Genomic DNA, 6,000 nt, shown 5'->3' on the forward strand with positions numbered 1-6,000 from the left:
TTTCTTTCTTTCTTAAACTGAGTCTCACTTTGTTGCCTAGGCTGGAGTGTAGTGGCATGATCTTGGCTCACTGCAACCTCCGCCTCCTGGGCTCAAGTGATTCTCCCACCTCAGCCTCCCGAGTAGCTGGGATTACAGGCATGCACCACCAAGCCTGGCTAATTTTTGTATTTTTAGTAGAGATGGGGTTTCACCATGTTGGCCAGGCTGGTCTCGAACTCCTGACCTCAGGTGATCCACCCACTTCGGCCTTCCAAAGTGCTGGAATTACAGGGGTGAACCACTGTGCCAGGCCAAGATTACATTGTTATAGAAGTTTTGACATTTCAAAACTCCTTGGGAGCTGAGAATCACTATTGACCCTTGTGGCCGCCCTGGGAGGGAGGGTGTACAGGCATTGCTATTTCTGTTTTTCAAAGAGGGAAACAAAAGTCAAGAACTGTTATATACCTTTTCCAAGGTAATAGTTAGGTAGTGGCAGAACTGTTACTATAATTTAGGACTCCTGGCTTGGCGCGTGCATTGAACCATACTGCTTTCCTGTTTTCAATGTGTCTTATAGGAATCACAGCTGAGAACAGCACAAGCATTTTTGTTCTCATGATGCTATTCATAAACCATTCTCAAACCTCATGTATTTTCTCTGAAAGAAACTATTCTTCATGTGATCAGTAACTTGGTGGAAAAGACACATCTTCTTAACAATATTCATGAAGTAAACACTTAGAGGACAGATATGAAGCATTTCCAATCTTCCTAAGGAATTTTTTTTTTTAGTGGTGAACCATAAGATATATTTAAATGAAGCTTAGTCTGGGAAACAAGCATATTGCAATAAAAAATGCAAGTCCTTGCAATCTTGTAATTATTTATCTGGAGCTTTACGTACAAAAGAGGGTATTTTAATTCAATAAATAAAAGATGGCACTTCCAGCTTGCCTACCAGCACTAGCTACCACTTCAGCTAACACACACAGAAAGAAAATACACAAACAAACAGTGTTTGATCCTGCTTTGCTACAGGGTGTTTTCATCTTTCAAGAGACCAAGGGAAAAACAACCTCAGAACTTTACCACCAAAACTTCCAAATTTATTGCAGCACAACATAATGGCAAAATACTATTTTCTTAGCACACGCAATTTTGAGCAACCACCATGGCCAGGAATGCTTGGTTTTATTTTTACAATAAGTCCAAAGAAAAATTTTAACTCCACTCTTGATTTAGGAATGGCAAAGATGCTGTGGGTTGTTCGGAGCAAAGTATCATGTCTGATTATTTAGTCTTATCCTCTCTCTTTAACCTGTGCTTGAGGCGTTTATTTCATGTTTATACTAGTTGGACACAAATCATACTTAAAAGAGATTTCATATCCTGTCTTCCTGTGAAAAGCTGAGCTACAATGGCAGACTTAACAATGCCAGCCCCTTCTTGGGCTTATCAGTAACAGAAGCATTCAGCCTAAGAAAACACTTTAAGTGTAAACAAGACTCAGAATTGCACATCTAGCTACATTCCACAGAAATCTGCCTGAATAGAGAGAAGTAGAGATCCACGCGAAATAGTTTCTCTTTTAAGTTAACACCAGTGTGTCCATTTCTCATACTGCTATTCACACATCTTTATAAGAAATTTGCTATATTGCTATTACATTCCATAAATTCCAAGCAAAGTTTTTAAAAAAGCAAGATAATAGAGACTTAAATTACTTTAAAATTATACACAAATGTCATACTTTTCAACTTATTTGTAACCATAATTAAATTGGTTTAAAGAAACAGTAAAAATCTTGTTATAATGTTAATATCAATGCAGTTTATTTAGAATTGATAAATATATATGTATATTACTAGTTGTTTACAAGGATGCCAAGTACCACCCACTCTCATCTCAACTCTCTTGAAACTGAAATTTGTACAGGCTGCTTACTTGGTCAAGGTTTGTATTGTAGTTTCTTAAAGACAAACACATTTCAATAATAATGAATGGAAAGTAACTGTACACACAGCTTAGAAATTCATCAGACATACCTTGTTTGAAGAAAGCAATTTTTTTTTTCAAAAATTTTTCACCACACAGAATGAATATTCTTTTTCCCTTAGGCTTTTCTGCATCACAAATCCCATCCAAATTATTCTAAGGAAGAAACAGGGAGAGGTCCAAAAACCTTTTCTCTTCTTCTCAGAGGAGCTAATCAAACAGTCCCATCAACCTCTCAGTACTTTGAAAAACACATTTCACACCCCCCCCGACACACACACACACACACACACACACGCTCACACATACTGCTTCTCACACTGGTTTTAGTGCTGAATTAGGCGGTCCTCTTTCAAATTTCCACTCCCACTGCCTTTTTTTTTTTTTTTTTGGTAAGGATTTCTAAATATTCTTTTGTAGCCCAAAGCACAGATTTTCAGTAAGCAAATTCTACAATTTGACATTCTAAAAAGTAGAGGAGGACCACTTAGATAAAAATGGAAAGTAAAAGATATGTTTCAAAAATCACTTCAGCAGGCGCAATTAAATTTTTTCTTTCTTTTTCAAAAGCTAGTGAACAGCTGAACTGAACTGCACAACGAAGGAGAACCGTGCAAACACTCCCAAACTTATTCTACTGGACTCCCACTTTTGAGCTGAAAATACTTACTTTTTCCTCCATATTAATGCTATTTTTTTGTTTTGTTTTCTCCTTCAGTCCTTTCTGCGTTTTGGCAAGTTTTATGAAATGACTCAATTATATGCCGGTAGTTACAGGACACAAGATAATCATAGTGGAAAGCAAAACTTGACTCATGTTTCAAAAAAGTACTGATGAATAATCTCACATGAAATCTGCCAGTTTTAGTTATTTATATATTAGTGTCATCAGCGAAATCTAAGAGATTCAGATTCAACATGTGTATTAACGTATCACAGCATGAAAAAAAAATCAGACCAAAAAAAAGTACATCTGGCAGATCTTGAGATTCCAAAGTCCATCAGCGTGGCAGAGCATCTTTTTTCAAGCACGGGAGAAGGTAGCAAAGAGCCATTCCTCCTCCTGCTGGGGAGTGTGCACTCACGCAGCTAGGGAGGAGAACCTTCTCCCATTCGAGAAGCCTCCTGTCCTCATCTGTTGGCCCTGGAACTGCTCCATTTTTAAGATCATTGTTTGACAGACCTTGCGCTCCAATGCCAAGTTATACATGGGTTGGTTGCTGGCATGTCTTCACTGGCTATATAAAATGTGGCCAAGAAGATAGGCTCTCACAGTAAGAAGTCTGTGTTGATTAGGAGTAACTTTGGCCCAGCTCTCTGGTCTAAAGCTCCCAAATGTGACTATGTGAATCTGGGTGGGATTCATCTGCTCAATGCCATTGTGCAGAGATGCACCCTAATGCATAAGCTTTTTAATGCTATAAAATATGGTAGCTGAAATTAAATGCCACTTTTTCCGAAGTGAATTAATGAAGAGCCTGATGAAATTCAAAGCTTTTTGATGTATAAAACTTGATAAATGGAATGATTCCATCAATAGGCAAAGTGTAACAAGCTATCTAGATGGATACTATGTAATTTCTGCTCAGGTCTCTGTTTAGTAAATACATCACTGTATACTGATCAGGAATCTTGCTCCAGTAAAGGAACATGGAGACTAAAACAAAAAAGGTAATGATTTGAATGTTATTTAATCATTTCTACCCTTACTTCTTTTGGTTCTGCAATGAAATTATTTCTCAATTCTCTTTATTCCTCCACTAAATTCTGATCCCAGGTTCTTTGGTGGTAAGGATGATAATGCTGTAACACTGAGGACCCCCTGTCCCACCATTTGAATTAGGGCAGGTTCAGATGAAATGGCAGCCTAAGCATAATTAATAATCACATTATTACTAATACTACTAATAATAATGCTGCCGGACTCGGTGGCTCAAGCTTGTAATCCCAGCACTTTGGGAGGCTGAGGCAGGCTGATCTCCTAAGGTCAGGAGTTCAAGACCAGCCTGGCCAACATAGTGAAACTCCGTCTCTACTACAAATACAAAAATTAGCCAGGCATGTGATGGTGGGTGCCTGTAATCCCAGCTACTCGGGAGGCTGAGACAGGAGAATCGCTTGAACCTGGGAGGTGGAGGTTGCAGTGAGCCGAGATCGCGCCACTGCACTCCAGCCTGGTTGACAGAGCAGGACTTGGTCTCAAAGAAAATAATAATAAATAATAATAGTAATAATGCTAGTTGCTGTTTATCAAATACTTACTTTTACTAAGGGCAGCAACCCTGTACATATATCATTACACTTAACATTTAGAAGAATGTAGAAGGATTAGTAGTATAATCTCCATTCAATAGATAAGAGAACTGAGGCTCAAAGAGATTAAGCAGCTTTCCCAGGGTCATGCAGCCAGTAAGGCAAGATATGGGATTCAAATCCAAGGCTTCTTGACTCCAAAGCAATGGTGCTATATTATGACTTAGAGCTTCTTTTCTTTTACTATAATAGTTTAATTTGTTTGCTTATGGTAAATAAGGCAAAATCAAATATAAATGTATTGAAAAGCATATGAAGAGATGCTCACTTGCAGTAATGAAGGATTTTGGAAATAGATAGTAGTGGTGGTTGCACAATATTATGAATGTAATTACTGCTACCGAATTGTACTTAAAAATGGAAAAAATGGCAAATTTTATTACATTTTTTACCACAGTTAAAAACAGTTAAAAAGGAGCCATTCCCTTTTAAAAAACAAAGAAATATTTTGTTTTCGTCATCTTGGCAAAAATTAGAAATCTGAACAAAGAGCATGGCAGACATGTCATGGCCATGATGAGCTGCTACTGGTGATGACAAATGTGGCTATTCTAGAGAAAAATCCAGAAGTACTTGGTTGAATTACCTGTGTACCCCAGGATCCATCCACCTCTTTCTGGGGGGTATATTCGTCAGTGAGCTTCTCACACAGGGCCACCAGAAGTCCATTGCCAGAGAAATCATGAGTTAAGTATGGGAGAAGCACACCATGAAGTACTGTGCGGAAGCTGAAAGCAAAGGCCTAGAGCCCTCGTACGTGCTGTCCCCGACGTCTTCTCTCGGATATCTGCATGGCTCTCATGCTCACTTTCTTAAAATCTAGGCTCAAATGTTACCTCTTGAGTGAGCCCTTTCCTGGCTGTCCTGTTTTAAAATGGCACCTCCATCCCAAGCCTTTCCTTTTCCTCTTCCCTGTTTTATTCTTCTCTCTAGTACTTACTGTCCTTTAATAACATTTACTACTTGATATTTATTTATTTATTTATTTATTTATTTATTTATTTATTTATTTATTTTTGAGGCGGAGCCTCGCTCTATTGCCCAGGCTGGAGTGCAGCAGCGCCATCTCGGCTCACTGCAAGCTCCGCTCCCCGGGTTCCCGCCATTCTCCTGCCTCAGCCTCCCGAGTAGCTGGGACTACAGGCGTCCACCACCACGCCCGGCTATTTTTTTATATTTTTAGTAGAGACGGGGTTTCACCGTGTTAGCCAGGATGGTCTCCATCTCCTGACCTCGTGATCCGTCCGCCTCATCCTCCCAAAGTGTTGGGATCACAGGCGCGAGCCACCGCGCCTGGCCGTACTACTTGATTTTCAAATCGAGCATCCCCCTTTAGAAAATAGGATCCAGGAAGGCAGGAGTTTTTATCCGCTTTGATCAGTGATGCATTCCTAGCCCTTGAAGCCAACACATAATAGGGATACAATAAGTATTAACTAAAAAATGTTTGAAAATACATTAGAATGGTTGCTTATGGGAAAATAGGATGGGAATGGAGAATTGGGATAAAATGGAATAAAAAACATTAAGGCAAAAGTCCTGGGGCCTCGCATGGACCGCCAATGATGGTGCCAGGAGTGGAATCAACCTTCCAACCCAGACGTCTGGCAGCAACAACACCTACAACAAAATCAATCAAGGTGGTGGCCTTGGGGAAATCTTTTATCTTTTTAAAGTAAAACAAGATCACAACTTCTGGTGAGTGGC

At 39.4% G+C, this 6,000-nt stretch overlaps 1 protein-coding gene across 6 annotated transcripts in view; it reads right to left on the reverse strand.

Annotated features, from left to right (window-relative positions):
• VIT (vitrin) overlaps positions 1 to 2,302 on the reverse strand; it is a 128,208-nt gene extending 125,906 nt beyond the window's left edge. For all 6 annotated transcript variants that reach the window (XM_045369503.3, XM_005576140.5, XM_045369502.3 and 3 more), the window contains exon 1: positions 2,031 to 2,302. The gene's annotated coding sequence lies outside the window, so the exon portion shown is untranslated. The remainder of the gene's footprint in view (positions 1 to 2,030) is intronic.
• Between the last annotated feature and the right edge of the window lie 3,698 nt (positions 2,303 to 6,000).

The sequence above is a fragment of the Macaca fascicularis genome, chromosome 13 (genome assembly GCF_037993035.2).
Source record: "Macaca fascicularis isolate 582-1 chromosome 13, T2T-MFA8v1.1".
NCBI lineage: Eukaryota > Metazoa > Chordata > Mammalia > Primates > Cercopithecidae > Macaca > Macaca fascicularis.